This window comes from Microtus pennsylvanicus, chromosome 2 (assembly GCF_037038515.1).
Source record: "Microtus pennsylvanicus isolate mMicPen1 chromosome 2, mMicPen1.hap1, whole genome shotgun sequence".
Lineage (NCBI taxonomy): Eukaryota > Metazoa > Chordata > Mammalia > Rodentia > Cricetidae > Microtus > Microtus pennsylvanicus.
The window spans coordinates 120,948,144-120,965,379 of NC_134580.1; positions in this window are offsets into that span (position 1 = coordinate 120,948,144).

Sequence of the window (17,236 nt, forward strand, 5' to 3'; positions counted from 1 at the left end):
AAACTAGGCCAATAGAGAACCAACGCCTGTGGGCTGTTTTATGCCTGTGATAACAATACCCCAGTGTTAGGGGCTTAACCAGCAGAGGTTTGTTTACTACTCGTGATACACATCTGTCTGAGGTTAGCTCTAACCTTTGCTCTGTGTGTTTATACACTCTGACACCCAGGCTATTGACGTAGCCACTGTTTTTTGAGTCCTGCCATTCATCCTAGAGAATGAATGATCGCATAGACTGGCTTTGAACATTTCCATACAATTTCGTTGAACTGCCCAAAGCAAATTGCATGGCCTCATTTAAGTCCAAGTGCACTACTAAGTTGACAGAAGGAATAAGGACTGGTCCTATGAGTGCAGGCTGCTGAGCAATCACTCAGTAGGGACAGAGCTCCTGGTATGATAAAGAAATCGAATGAATGAGTGAATGGATAAGTTCGTCCTAGAGACAGGTTAGGAGAGAATTTCTACAGGCCGTAGAATTAAAAGCCCCTGGTTTGTAAGTGAAGGTAGAAAATGAATGCTATTAGAATAAAAAAGACACAAGGTTCAGTTCGGGACCCATCACTTCAGTAGGTGATTTAACCAACCTGGGCACAGTATGAGCAGTGAAAACTGGGAGGAACCACTTATAGGTACTGGGTCACCACCCTTCTCATGTACATTCATATCCTCCACCCCAGAACAGTTACAGGAAGCACCCTCTTTCATGCTTGCATTCTGGCTTGTATAACTCGAGGATGTCCCAGGTGCAAGCGTAAGAAAGTATCCAGGAAACTCCAGATGAGAAACATCCCATTAACAAACAGAAAGGGGTGGTGTTCTTTGAAATGTAAATTTGATTTCTTGGTTATATCATTATGCCTGAAATGGGGTGGCATCTCAAAGAAGTATTTTTTTAGTTTTATTTATTTATTATATATACAATGTTCTATCTCTACATGCATGCCTGAATTCCAAAAAAGGGCATCAGATCTCATTATAGATGCTTCTAAGTCACCATGTGGTTGCTGGAAATTGAACTCAGGACCTCTGCAAGAACAGCCAGTGCTCTTAACCTCTTAACCTCTGAGTCATCTCTCCAGCCCTCAAAGCAGTTTTAATTTGTATTTATCTGATGGCTAATGATGTTGAACACTTTTTAAATGTGTATTAGCCCTTTTTATTATTGTTTTTTCAATAATTGATTTGATCTAAAGAATTCCTCCCATTTCCTCCTTGCTTACTATGGGCTAACTTGCCCCTCCTCTGACACTTACACACCAACAAGCCCATATGCTTGACTCCTGACCTCTGAGAATGTGATTTTCACCTGGAATCAGGACCTTGCAAAGAGCAATTAAGGATGACTGACGCTGTCACATGCCTTTACATGACTGGTGTCCCTATGGGAAGAGATTAGAGCACAGCCGTAAGAGAGATGATCAAGTGAAGACCGGGGAAGAAGACAGAGAGAGAGAGGTCCTGTGATGTCTTGATTGCAGACCTCCAACCCCTAAACCAGGAAAAGTAAACAGATGTTTAAACTCACTGGCCTGTGACACTTGCTCGCATTCTTTCCCACGATGGAAAGATGTTTGCCACCAGAGGGCCACACTGTACTAAGGTTGAGCACCCTACCAGAAGGTCTCGGTAATTGCGAAGAGCACCGGCAGTAGGATTTGTCCAGTTGCTGCTTGAAGCTTTCCTGGCAAGACAGGCAGGCAAAGCCTCCTTCTGAGTAAGGTATCCATTGACCCTGGAAAGACGGGGCACACCCTGCTCCAGGATCCCCGTTTAATGCAGGCAGTGGTCCAAGCAGGCCCCGTCTCTACAGACATACAGCAATGCATGCTCAGTGTCGCAAGGAGTGGCAAGTTAACATGAAGGGTGATGACGCACTCAGAACTGGCTCCAACTGTACACATAGTTGACTCCGAGAACATTCGGGAAAGTGAAACTTGAGAGTCAAGCACTAGAAAGGCAGGAGGGTGCTAAGCCTCCTACCTCTTGCAAACGCAAGTGTCAGATGACCCAAATTTATGGGAGGACAGTTGACTTCTTGGTTCTTTGACTGAAGACACATGCGCGCATGTGTGTGCACGCGCGCACACACACACCACAAAAGCAGAACAATCGTAGGTTGCTACTATGATTGCATGGTGCTGGAAACAAGAAATCTTGGAGGGAGTGTTGCTACACTCGTTGCTGGAATTTGAATATGGAATGTGGATTAACTAATGTATCATAACAGATTGAAGCATCCTCATCTGGATAATTGTATTTAGGACATGTGAAAACTGTTCTTTGGAAACACACTGGGTTAGGAATAAAGTGGCAAGAATGTAGTTATATATGTAGAGTTATACACATACAAATAAATTCATAGACTAACAAGGCAAGCAAACCAAAATGTAGAGAAGTGATGGGTTTGGTCAGGGATATAGAGGACTTTCCTTCAACTCTTCCCTCGGGTTTTCTGGAAGTTTCACACTAAAAAAGAAAAAGTTACATTCCGGATCCCAAGCCCTTCAAGAAAAGTATCATGCTAGATAACATATATGTATGTGTGTGTATTCTTTGAGAATTTCATACATGTATACAACGTATTTTGATTTTATATAACCCTCACACCTCCTCCAACTCCTCTTAGGACCCTCCCAAGTCTCTCCAGTTTTGTCCATTTTTAACTTTTTAAAATAGTTTTTATTTTATTTTATTTTATGCATATGGATGTTTTGCCTGCATGTATGTATGTGCACCATGTACATGTCTGGTGCCCATAGAAATCAGAAAAAGGATGTCAGATCCCCTGGAGTGGTGTTATACATAGCTGTGAACCACCATGTAGTGTCTGGGAACTAAATCCTGGTCCTCTGCTAGAACTACAAGTGTCCTTAACTGCTGAGCCATCTCTCCAGCTCCCTCTTATCTTCTTTAAAAAAAAAAACAATAACCCAGTGAGTCTAATTAGCTCTACTCATAGGAACATGGGTGTGGAGCCATGCACTGGGGCAGAATAATTGCCAAGGGCCACATCCCTAAATAAGACCTACTCTCTCTCCCATAGCAGTCATCAACTCCAAAGTAGATACTTTTTCATGACAACAAGAAAATGCAAGAAATCATCCACTGATGCACAAGACAGAGTGTCTCAGCAGCCATAACGTGGCTGACAGCTATGGGCAGAATTTAACTCCTGCCGTACGACTTAACATGCTGAGGGCTTTGACATATATCTAGATTTGCCTTTCTTGCACATAAGACAATGAGACACAACGTTGGGATGTTATTGATCAACTCATCTTCACTCTGGCTGTGAATGAAAACTAGCCATACTCAGAACCTCTGGGATAGAGAAATGTGTCATTGTTCCTGCAGGTACCATCACCCAGATTGAGTGTAGAGAAGCCACTTCCACAGCTAACGTTCCTGTGGATAGCAACCTCACTATGGTAGTCATATTTTTGCTCTGTGTGTCTCTTTAAGATGTAATAATGAGGCTGAAAGGATAGCTCAGTAGCTAAGAGCACTTGTTGCTCTTGCAGAGGACCCAGGTTTACTTTCCAGCTTCCCCTTGAGGGCTTACAACTATCTGTAACTCCAGTTCTGGAGGATCTGATGCCCTCTTCTGACCTCTGCGGGCACCAGGCATATACAGGGTACACATACATTCATGCAGGAAAAGGAAAACATATGCATAAAGATAAATTTTTATAAAGTTGTAACATCATGAAACAGATGTACTACCACTCTCTCAAGTTAACCAGCCTACTTGGGAACCACAATCTCTTTCTTTCTGGAAGCTAATTGGTTTGATGTTTATCAAGCCACTGGCATGCCCACACTGCCTTAAGACAAGGATACTCTGAGGCTGGAGAGATAGCTCGGTGCTTAAGATCACTAGCCGTTCTTCCAGAGGACCAGAGTCCCATCCACAGCATCTGCTTGGTGGCTCACCACCATCTGTATAACTCCAGCCCCGGGAGACCCCACACTCTTCTGACCTCCATGGGCACAGCATGCACATAGCACACAGATATACATGCAAGCAAAACACCAACAGGTATAAAATAAAAAGGGGGAGAAAATTTAAGTAGCTACTCTAGGCTGAGTGTGATGGTGCATATCTTAAATCACAGTACTTGGAAGGCAGAGGCAGGCAGGCAGGTCTCTGTGATCTCAAAGTCAGTCTGGTCTAGATGGTGAGTTCCAAGCAAGCCAGGGCCACAGAATAAGACCCTGTCTCAAAAAAGAGAGAAAGAGAGACTCTTGGACACTCCATAGTAATCAGTTAAAGATGTTTGCTGTCAAGCCTGATAACCTGAGTTCTAGGCCCACAAACACACACATACATGCACATAAAATAAGTAAATAAAAATACAATTTAAGAAACCTAAGGAGGATGTTTCAAGCCCTGCTTTGTATCAGTTAGGGGATGGATCCCACAGAACTGGGGACAGACACCTGGGTAGGTGTTTCTGATAAAAATTAACACCCACATTTAAGCGCACACAGCCTTGCTGGCGCATAGCTGGAATCCCAGCACTCTCGAGACAGAGGCAGAAGGATCGGAGTTCAAGGCAGTCTTGGCTCTACAGTGAGAGTGAGACCAAAACCAGCCAGACCTAATGACCCCTTGTCTCAGAAACAAAACCACTTAAACATATATTTGAGATAGCCATTGTTGGGGGGGGGCTTTCTGGGGCTGCAGAGTTGTCTGCTTTGTCCAAGACTACTTTCCCATGATCTCAGATGGGACTGTCTGAAATATTTCACAAGGAAACATTTCCAAGGCTGTCCGTCTTCCCAGATTTGACTGAAACTGGGAGTAGTGCTATCCTAAGCTGCCTATCTCCTGGGCTGTTTACAAGTCCTGCACACACAGGAGGGACTTGGGGCTGTGTCCTCTCAGTTCTCACCTCCCAACTCTCACAGAGAAGTTTCCTTTCTCTTTCTTTCTCCCCCCCTCCCCGTCCTTCCCCCACACAAGGTTTTTCCCTGTAGCACTCCTGGCTGTCCTGGAACTTACTCTGTAGACCAGGCTAGCCTCGAATTCACAGAGATCTGTCTGCCTCTACCTCCTGAGTGCTGGAATTAAAGGTGTATGCCACCACCAACCTGATTAAAAGTTTTCTTTTTCAAAATGTGTAATTTTTAAATTTATTCAGTTTTCTGTCTCCCCCTCTCCCTCTCATCCTCATCTGTCTGTTTCTCTCTCTCTCTCTCTCTCTCTCTCTCTCTCTCTCTCTCTCTCTCTCTCTCTGTGTGTGTGTGTGTGTGTGTGTGTGTGTGTGTGTGTGTGTGTGTGTGTAGGGAGTCAGTAGACACATGCTATAGCACTTGAGGGAAGGATCAGACAACCATCTGTGGGAGTCAGTTCTACACCTCCACCATGTGGGTCCCAAGGACGGAACTCAAGCTGTCTGTCTTGGCAACACATACCTTTCCTTGCTGAGCCATCTCACCAGCCCCTAAATTTTCTATCAAAATTTTCATTGGTTGACAGGACTTGAAACAAACTCAGAGAACGACCCATCCTAACTATCTGACTTCCTGCCCAACTACTGATACATATTAATGTATGCAAATAGACCTCAAGAAGTCTTCTGCTCCATACCTTCCTGTCCTTAAGAGCGTCTTCATTCAGCTCTCCACTATCCTGCTAGAACTGCCCATTGGGTTGTTCTTCCTCGACCTTAGCTTCATGAAGATGGGACCGACATTGATCTGATCAGTTTCAATCAGTCATCTTCTACCTGTGAATCCTCAGAGCCCTGCCCTCCATCCTTCTCCAGGACAATTTAAACCCTAGATGTGGGATGGAGAGATGGTTCGGTGACCAAGATCGTGGTTAAAAGTGTGCACTGCTCTTGCAGAGGACCAGTATTTAGCTCCTAGCATCCACAACAGGAAGCTCACAGCCAGCTGTAACTCCAGCTCCGGAGAATCTAAATCCCTGCTCTGACTTCAGAGGGCATTTCGCTCATGTGTGTGCACAGACGCGCGCGCTCACACACACACACACACACACACGCACACGCTTAAAGTAAACTTGTTTTGTTTGTTTGTTTTGTGAGACAGGGTTTCTCTGTTGCTTTGAAACCTGTCCTGGAACTCGCTCTGTAGACCAGGTTAGCCATAAACTCACAAAGATCCACCTGCCTCTGCCTTCCAAGTACTGGGATGAAAGGCATGTGCCACCACTGCCCAGATAAAAACAAAATCTTTAAATCCTGAATGCCTGGCCCTCCCAGGCCACATCATCTGCCTCTCTTCCCACCACTTCCCAGTTTCCTGTATAGTTTGGCGTGTGACAGTCACTGGCAAAACAAGGAAACTATCCTGACCCCTCTGCCACAAGCATATCCTCCAAATGTCTCTGGCTCTGTTAGGCTTAAAATGCTTCCCACTGTTACTCTTTTTTTCCCTGGGCACCTGACTGTATTTTATTGATTTCTTGACACTGTCCACACCCTCAGACACTATCCTTGCCATAAGCTGTCTTCTGTTAAACCTTCTTTTTATCCCGTCTATTCCCTTAGTGACATAGAAACTCAGAGCAACCCGATATCTCATTGATCAACTTAGTAAAAACTTCTGACACTAAGAGCCTGGTTATAAAAGGGAGAGGAGTGAATGAACCTTAGATAGAAGCTCAAAATGAAAGATCAAATCGTTGGATGTTGGGAGGGTCATCTTGAAACTTTCACCAGGAAGCTAGATACCGTGCGACCAAAGATAAAGCCTTGCACCAGCTCTTATCAGCAGTTCTGAGGAAGGCCTGGCCTTGTACTCCAGATTTGCTGACTGGACTATTTCAAAGGGCAGAGTCAAATTTAGTAGCAGCCTCAAATTGAAATCTACTCTGTTCTCCACTTCTCTCCACGCTGATAGCTAGCTTTATGTCATCTTTCACCATTAGAGGGCATATACAGGAACAGAACACCAATACATTCATTAAGAAAGAAAACAATATGCCAGTCAGCAGAATGACTGTAGTTATGAAACGTGGGACAAGGGACAATTAATTCCTTGGGAAAGAGCTGCAAGGGAGCGAGAGAGAGATCTGTGAGCGAGCGATGGATAACGAGGACACTTCCCAGGCCTCCTCAAAGGCTGTGGCTTCTCAGATATGAGCCTAAAACAAAACCCGTCGCAAGGCATCCAGGCTGACTCCAGCTGCTTATTTTGCTCTGTGGTCAGCCTTTGCTGAACACAGCAGTCTTCACCCCGGCCACAGAGCTGTAAGTGGCCCTTGTGTTGAAAATGCTCTTGGGCTGTCCGTAGTGACCCTAACTGTACGACTTGGAGATGCTAATTAAAGAGGCTGTGTTCTCCCGGGGTAGAGTGCAAAAGCCGTACTGTGTCCTCCAGAGTCAATATATTGGAATATTTAGGGGAGCTGCTTTGTTTTTTGCGTTTTGTTTATTTTATTTCTTTTTGAAGTGTTGGGATGAAACCCAGGATCCTGTGCATGCTAAGAAATGTTCTGCCACAGAACTATTCCTGAGCCAGTAGTTGGCATTGCCATCTCTACGTGTGGCAGTGTTGGGGAACAGGTTCATCAGCAGATGCTGTGTCCCAAGACAAGACCCTCAGAGCTAGAGTAACACCCATCTCCTAGAATGGGCCAGTGGTACTGGAGCCTGGCACCACTTTCTGTCTTCTTCATGTGGCCACTTGATCCCCAGCTCTCGTCTGCACGATGAAGCAACAGGAGACCGTCACCAGAGGCTGAGCTGTTGCCAGCACCATGACCTGGGACTTCCCAGCTTCAAGAACCGTAAGCCAAGGGAGAAGAGTAGGTTGGAAGACTTCCACTGAAGGTAAGAGATTCAAGATGTGGCCTGAGGCTGGTGAACCAGGAGCTGTACGCGCTGCCGAAAGTGACGAGGGTGTCCTAGAGGTTACAGAAGTCCGTACCATCAACCACTTTAGACCATTTCTTGTGTCCTGGTGACCCCATCAACCGTGGCAATCCTGGAGCCCCATCATCACACACAACCAAGCAGGCGCTGCAATTCTCCCCTACACACCAGGGTCTTGTGGATGTGATGTCTGCAGCAGGAGACCCAGAGGATTGGCTGCTGCAGCTCCCGATCAGCTTCAAACTTCCATTTCTGCTGTTCTGATCCTTTTGTCCATGTGTTGCGCCCGAGCTGTATGAGAGAAAAGGGGGTGGACTCTGCCCAACCTTGGGTCCCTTCTCAGGAAGCTTGGCAGGTAGCTCCTGCAGCAGCTACTCTGCGGTGTGAAGACTCGATCATTTTCCTGTGTCGGCCTTTGCAGGGCAGGATCCACTTGTTCTGTTATCAAATGTCTGTTATTAAAGAAAATAAATCTGAGCTATCATTCAAAAACAGTAACAACAGATTTTTTTTTAAAACCTGGAAACTAGAAACCAGAGTGATGGCTCAGTTAGGTAAAGCATTTGCTTAGCATGAGAAAGGCTCTGGCTCCAGCACTTGAGTCTCAAAGCAAACACAACAGAAACAGAGTCAGAGCCAAAACAAGCCTCTATTCTTCCTAAATTATCTATTTTCAGATATTCTGTTACAGCAATAGAAAACTAAGGCCGTAACGCACGCTAGATCTGAATGCACCGCTCTTTCTAGGGTTTGCTGTGTTCTGTTCTAGTAACCTCCATGGTACGTCCCAGGATATCACAAAGATAACAAACCAAGGAGCCCAGCCCTGCTTAGGGGACACGGTTTGGCTGAGTCATCCCGCAGGACTGTCTAGAGCTGCTTCTGAGTGTCTCATGAGAGCCAATCCTTAAACCTGCCGGGCATCTGCCACATGGCTGACCTGGCTGATCTGCCACATAGTGGACATAACGTCAGAGCCTTGAAGTCAGTCATGGTGAGAGTATTTACACCATAAAAACTGACAAACCCTGAAGATGAAACCGTTTCCGTCTTGGCAAGAGGACTGTTAAAATTAACCATTTCCTGGTTTCACCTTATGTACGAAATCATGCCAACTCCTGACAGCTAAGACGTTACTGGGGTCCTCAGTCTCTGTGAACACAAGGAAAGAGCTCAGTCTTCCTGATCATATTGCCTTAACTGATGCTGGAAATGTAAAGTCCCGGTTTTAAAAATCAGATGGGGAATTCGCGAGATGGTTCGGCGGGTTAAGGGCTTCTGCGGGGCAACCCTTACCACTGGAGTAAAAGCGCCAAAACCCCTGGTAGGAGAAAAAGAAAGGGCCAGGCGCAGTGGTGCACAGTTGGAATCCCGGCACTCTTGCTGAGAGACCAGAGGTGGAGAGCAGAGCGTGTCCCTGTAAGCTAAGAAGCCAGCCAGTTTGGAGTATGCAGAGCAGCGGAAACAAGGAAAAACGGGCCGTGCCTCAGCGCAGTGAGAACCAACTCCAAAGAGCTTTCCTCCGACACCCACGTGTGCGCCGTGGCGCTTCTGCTCCCCAAATTCACACACATTTACACACGTACACACACATCACCAATAAGCACAAATATCTTTAAAATCCTAAACTAAAATTCGGGTCTCTGACTCTAGAGCTCGATTTACATTGACTCAAACGTTTCTGAAACGGAGAAACCCTGTCTCGAAAATCCAAACAAAAAAAAAGTTTCTGAAAATTAATTTATGATAAATTGCCTTATAAAGTTAATATTTTACAGGGCAAATTCAAAACCTGGGGAAGTCAGCCAGTAAACTAAGCCTATCTCTAGAGAAAAAGAGATTGGTTTCAAAATAGCCTAGGCCCAGCTGGAAGAATTCTGTCTGTATTTTGGTGCAAAGACAGACACAACCCCTGGCTAGTCTCAGGATTTTTTTACCCTGAAATAATAACTGACCCTCAGCTTTGTTGTTTTTGGCCAAGTCTTCTCTCAAAGCAAAAATATTGCAACGGCGATGACCTAACTTGGGAGACAACTTTATAACATTTTCGAGGAACACAGGCATCTGCTGTGCTGTTTCCAGATCAACAGAGGAGGGAGGAGAAAGGAGAGGACAGTATTTTACATTGTAATAAAGGAAAAGAAAAAAGAAACTTGACAAGGCCAGCAGCTCCCAGAACATTCCAGTTCAAAGGCGGGTCATCCAGGGTCCATGAAATGCTGTCTTTCAAATTAAAGATGAACACGCCACAGCCAGCGTCACATGGGAGGAAACACACCTGCTCAACCAGGGGCCACCAGCAGAAACACTGAGCTCTGCTTATCATGTAATAAATTTTAAACTGGGCAGCTAGTTTTGACAAAATCAGCAAGAGGGGAAGTCTGACAACACATCTCCACACACTCTAACCAACTGGGTTAGCCCACCTTAGCCTGCAAAGATAGATAGACTGTCCTGAAGGACAGCTCAGAGGGGGGAAAACAAACACTGCTGAGCTGTTTACACGGCGAGAAAAAGGAATGCTTCTTGCTGTGACTCGATTTCAGTAAGATGGGGGCAGACCGTTCACGCTGTGCAATATTATTGCTGATAGAGCACAAACTAAAATCTGTAAGCTCATCCATCTGCAAAACCCATTAGCAAAATGCTCTCGGAAGCCTGTTGAATGTGGACTAGTGAAGAAATTTGAAATAATTTGATGCGCCGTATCAAAAGGCATATGTGATTAAAGCCACAGGCTCTTGAGTTAACTCATCAAGGTTTAAAGACTTCATGATTTGCTGCTAACACTTAAGCCCTCTAAGCCTCATGTGCCTCTGCTGAAAACTGGAAATGACAGTAGTGTCCAACAGAGTCGGCGTGAGGGCTAAATGATGTACTTAGAACGCTGTCTGGCACAAGATGCCTGCTTAATAGACATCAGCCATTATTTTTACAAGCGGCCTGATTTATTTTAACATCGGTCTTAGTTTGGAGTTCCCCAGAAGCTGACCTTGAAGCAAGAATTCAAATACAGGTCACGTGTCTGGGACAAGGTCCAGGACGAGGGAGGCCTAAACAGGAAAACAGACAGTAATGGGAGTGTAGCTACAGCGCTACTGTGGGCAACTGGAGCTCAACTGGGCTCTAGGAGACAGAGGAAAACACAGAGCAGAGCTAGCCCGGGAAAAGGCTATGGATGCTGACACCCAGGCAACTCCCTGGGTGGAGAGAGGCGCTTCAGACGGTGTAACACTCACAGCACAGAAGATGGCAGGTGGTGCTGAGGAGGCCGCCTTCAGACTGTAACGGCGACGGTTGAAGGGGGCAGGCATCGTGCATTGTTCTGGCTTCTGCATATAATGCCATGCAGAACAGAGCAATGGACCAAATGCCTAACCAAATGTGGAGCAGTCATGATGAAGCAAGAAGAGTCCCATCACCTAGTGACATCACAGCTGTCTTAATGTTGTACAGCCATGCATTCTTTCTGAGTCTGTGTGACGCAGGTGTGAACACACCTCCAGCTTTGTAGCTGTGTAAAAGTATGGCAGCATAGTTCCGTACAGTCTATAATATTTGATAACAATAATAACTGGCTGTCTTACTGGCTTATCTATTTACTCTCAGTATAGTTTGTCTGCTGAGTATTCCCAAAGGCTCACATGTTAAAGGCCTATTTAGTCCACAGAACTATTGGGCAGTCGTGGGGTAATTAGGAGGAAGTGAGGTCATTGGAGGCATGCCCTCAAAGGGAAACCCCAGATCCTTCCACCCAACCCCCCCTTTTTTGGCTTCCCCAGCCACTACGAAGAGAACAGTTGCCTCTGCCCTTTGCCCCCACCTTAAGATGCTGCCTAGTGTGAGCCCAGCAGGCCAACTGACCATGGAGAGAAACCTCCAAAATTCTGAGAGGCACAGATATATAGGGTTATAGGCTGGCTACCAGATATTTGTCACAGTAGTGGAATGCTAACTAACACAACTATATTGTACTTTTTGTCATTCATTTTAATTTACAGTGTACTCTTACCCATAAACAATAATTGGGATGGGTGGGGAGCAGTAGAGAGAGCTGGAGGAAGTAGTAGAGATATCTGTTGAAAACACATTGTATGAGTGCAGAAAATAAGGAAAAACATTTTTAAAATATTCTGGTCGGGCGGTGATGGCACATGCCTTTAATCCCAGCACTCGAGAGGCAGAGGCAAGTGGATCTTTGTGAGTTCTAGGCCAGCCTGGTCTATAAGAGCTAGTTCCAGGACAGGCTCCAAAGCTACAGAGAACCCCTGTCTCGAAAAACCAAAAAAATAAAATAAAATATTCTGAAAAGAAAAATGCATCTGTACTGCAAAAAAAAAAAAATGAAACTAGAGATGTAGTTCAGTGGTGGAGGTCTTGCTGAGCATGCTCAAGACCCTGAGTTCTATCCCCAGCACACACACACAAATGCACACACACACTAATGCACACACACACGTACACACACGCACGCACACATACATACACACACACACACACACACAAAAGACATTCTAGCCAGGTATGGCACTACATCCCTATAATCCTAGCACTCTGGTTGAGGCAAAAGTAGGGACTGGTGAGCTGGCTCAGTGGTTTAGAACATTTGTTGCTCTTACAGAGTACCCAGGTTCACTTCCCATTACCCACATGGTAACGTACAACAGTCTGTAATTCCAGTCCCAGGGTATCCAACATACTCTTCTGACCTCTGTGTACACCAGGCAGACACATGGCACACATGTATATTGTGGGCAAAACACCCATACACATAAAATAAAGTAAATCTAAAAAAAAATTGTTTTGTTTTTTTAAGACAGGGTTTTTCTGTGTAGTTTTGACTGTCCTGGAACTCACTCTGCAGACTAAGCTATCCTCGAATTCACAGAGATCCATCTACCTCTGCTTCCCAAGTGCTGAGATTAAAGTTGTGCACCACTACTGCCCAGCAAATCTAAAAATTTTAAACAAGAAAGTAAGTTTACTCACTGTGAATCAGTATGCTAGACTGGTAACAAATTACATACTTTCCTTATATTTGACTCAATCTCATGTTTTGTTTATCATGAACCCAGAGTAATAGATGGTTTGTATGAGAACCCCCCCCCCCCCCACACACACACAGGCTTCCATTTTGAACACTTGGTTCTCCGTAGCCGTGTCTGGAGAGATTTTGGTGGTGCCGCCTTGCTGGAGAAAATACATGACTGAAGATGGGTTTTAAGAGTTCAAAACCACTTACTACTGTCCACTTATTCTCTCTTCTTTATGCTTCCATCTCAAGATGTGAGCTATCAACTTCCTACTCCCACCTTCATACCTGCCTTTTGCTACTATGACAGACTCTTATCCCTCTGGAACCATACACCAAAATTAATTCTTCCATAGGGTGCTTTTGGTTATGGTGTTTAACCACAGCTCAGAAGAGTAACTAACACAGACATACAAACAGACAGACTGCTCTAGGTATGAAGGAGCCTGTGCCAAAGATTAGATTTGCATTCTTATGATGTATGACTGGTGTTTTAATGGACCACCCCTCCAGAACACCAAGCCAACAACAATGACAAGCCAGAGTTCACTTTATTTTTACTTTATCTTATTTTTGTAGCCGGGGATCGAACCCAGGGCTTTTGAACACACCAGACAAACTGTTCTGCCACTGAGCTCCAACTCCGGTTCCTCTGTGTTGGTCTGGATGGAGGTAATAAAACAAAAAATAAGCATGTAACTTTCAAAAGCATTTTATAAGTTCTCAGCACAACAACACAGAGTTGGGAATGATATGTGTGGTTTAAGTGCTGAATCTTCTGTGAAGCTTTTACCTCCTCTTCAGTACTTATCTCTGGAAGCTAAAGCTGTAGTCACATTTCTTTTTAGTGCTGTCTTTCAGCCAAGCATTCATGGAAAAAAAAATTCCTCTTTTGTCCAAAATCTCTAAGCTTTTAGCAACTAAATAATAGCTTTTTCCCCAGCAACTGAAACCAGGCAAGGTTTTTAAGACAAATAACACGTTAAGACTTTCCCATGCATCCGGAGAGAGACTCAAAGGCTACGCCATTATTAACACTGTAAGTTCCATCCAAAACTGAGACGTATCCCTAATACTTCTGAGGCTGTCTGTGTCCTTTTCATGTGAGAAGAGAATTCATATGCGTGGTCACCATTTCTGAAATAAATGACTGCCTCAGGACTTGATAAGGAAAAGACTGATAGGCCTGCCTTCATTGTTACAATCTTTCCGTGTATGCACCGCCTAGGAAAAAAAAAAACCCAACCCATAAACAATGTTAAGGACTAATCAAAATATGAGTGTAAGGTCGCGTATTAGATGAAAGATACGGCGCTACATAAAGAAAACTTAGGGGCCGAGGAGAAGGCTCAGTGGGGAAAGATGCTTGCTGCCAAGCCTGGTGATCATCCTCGGAATTCACATGGGGAAAGGCAGGAAACCAAACCTACAAATTGCTCTCTGACATACCTCTACATGTGTGTGCAAACACACACATACACACACAATAAATGCACAATTTTTAAAAGAATTACAAGTTGAAAAGAAAAAGACAAACTTTCAATAGAAAAGTGGGCAAAGTCCAAGCAGTTGAAAAGCTTGTGTGAGCCTAAGAATCACAGCCTTTTTCTTTCTTGTCCTGGAAAGAAAATCCGCCACACTAAGAGGCTAATGCTGAAATGCAAGTTATTTCTTTAGAGATCTACATAAAGCAACAGGTCTTGAAGAAGGCATATTGTCCTGAAATAAAAAAAACATCCAAACTCACTGCTCATCCAAAATACTACAAATATAAAGTGAACAAGTAGTACCTCCTAACTTGTTGGAGGAGAGAGCCGTTTGTTGGTGCCTGGCTGCCCAGCTAGCTTAGCCCTGAGATAATCATACAGAAACTGATTTAAATTAGTTAAATCACTGCTTGGCCCATTAGTTCTAGTTTCTTATTGGCTAACTCTTACATATTATTTTAACCCATCTCCATTACGCCACGCGGCAGTGGCTTACCAGCAAAGTTTTGGCATGTTTGACTCTGGTGGCGGCTCCAAGGTGTCTCTCTCTTACTCTGCCTTCCTCCTCCCATGCTATAGGCCAAACCAGTTGTCTTTATTCATTAACCAATAAAATCAACACATAGACAGAAGGACCTCCCACACCACCAACAGAGAAGATGAAAGAACCCATAAACATCCATCTCGTGCTATGAGCCAGGAGCCCAGACAGCCTGTGCATACACTAGTGGGCCTTCATATAGCATTTCTGGAAATAGTCAACAATAACATGGCGGTTCTTTAAATGAGTGTTGACCTAGTGGTTCTACTACCAGGGATTTAGCTAAAAGACACAGTTGGGGAAATTCATAAACTGTCAATAGATTCTATCAATGGATTGTGAATTAAGTGGGGGCGGGGCTTTTACTTTAAGAGATTGTCTCATGTGACTGCAGGGATGGCGCGTTTGAAATTTATAGAATATCTTGGCAGCATCAGACAGGCTAACCGGATGGAAACTCAGATCGAATTCTGCTTTTCATTCTGGAGGTAAGTTTCTTATTCAGAAAATAATATCCACTCTAAATAAGTTTTCCACCAGTTGGATGAGGCCGGCCACTTAAGGCCACTCTGCTTTACTTGAAACAGATACTTATTAATGCTAATCATATCCATGACATACCTTCACAGCAGCACCCACCCAGCAAGGTGACACCCAGAATTACAACACACGGTCACGATGTTGCCTCAGAGAACAGGAGTTATCAAAATGACTGTCACATTCCTGCCTCCTTTGTCAGCGGCTCCTCTCCTTTCCTGGGAGTGTCTCATTAACATCTGAGTCTATAGGTTGTTGTTTGTGGCTGCGGCACTTTCAGTTTCACGATTCCTCTGGCTTCTATACTTCCTTTCATTTCTTATGTTGTCAGCCCCCTTCAGGGATCAGCTCCCACTCGTGGTCTTGGGATTACTGAGATTCCTCATGGACCTATAGAAAGCTTTCTTCTCTCTATTCAGAGGTTGCACTATGCTAGACCTTTTGCTGTCGCTAATCGGCATCACCCAACACACAACAGACACCCAACAAAGACGACTTACTCAGATAAGAATGACCAGAATGGCCGTCTCTGTGATGATATGGAGCCCTGGTGTGGCCTAGCTGCTAGACCCAGGTTCATCCCCATGCTTCACTCCGCCATCTTGAGAATGTGGACTGGGTCCCATGTCCACAGAGAACTGCTGCCCGCAGGACTCACGTCAACACAACAACACTTAGGAATCTAATTTAGTTATTTATCCAGCAGCTTTCTGCTGACAACCTACTGTGTGTCAACAGTCTTGTGGGCCTTGATAGTAAAAAGGTTGAAAAAAAGAAAATATAAAAATTCTTGTTCTTAGCCGGGCGGTGGTGGCGCACGCCTTTAATCCCAGCACTCGGGAGGCAGAGGCAGGCGGATCTCTGTGAGTTCGAGACCAGCCTGGTCTACAGAGCTAGTTCCAGGACAGGCTCCAAAGCCACAGAGAAACCCTGTCTCGAAAAACCAAAAAAAAAAAAAAATTCTTGTTCTTGTGGAGCTTATACTCAAAAGAGGAGAACAGGCATGACTAGGTCAGGAAGAAAGAGCAGGGGTTACTAGAGGTTAAAGGGGAGAGAAAGCTGGGACAGAGAAGACCAGTCAAGGGATACCAAAATACAGTTATAGAGGGGAATCAATTCTAATCTTCTACTATAAAAGGGAGACCACACAACAATTTGCTATATATTTTAAAAGAACCAAAGGAGAGAAGTTTGAGGCTCTGAGTATAGAGAAATGATATAGCTAAGGAAACACCAAATGTCAATCACCCTGGTCTGAATAGTATACATTGTATGAAATATATTGAATATATTGAATTATCACACTGTAACCCATCAATATATACAATTAACATGCCAGAGTAAATTTATGCCCAGCTTAGTGGAACAAACCCTTATCAGTCAGGAGGTTCCCTTGAGCCCATTAGTTCAAGACCAGCTTTTCTGACATAGCAAACTTTCATGTAAAAAAAAAAAACAAGCAAACACCATGTTAAGTAGATAAGCAAACAAGTAAAAGCCACATTAGACTAATGGTGACAAGTGATACAGAGAAAAAGTAAACACTGAAGGGAACTGAAGGGGTGGAAGCAATATCTGGGCAGAGGATTGAAGTATGCTATAGGCAAGCCCTGTGGATGCCTGAAGAAGGTGTATCCAGACCCAGGGAAGATCTAGTGTGGCAGGATATGCCTTATTTGTCCAGATTGTTTGACAGGTGATGAGGTCAGTATGATCAGCATGAAGAAGGTAGAATGGACAAGGAAGACCACAGGCCTGGTGAGCTAAGTCAGAGCTAGAGGCTGGAGACTAC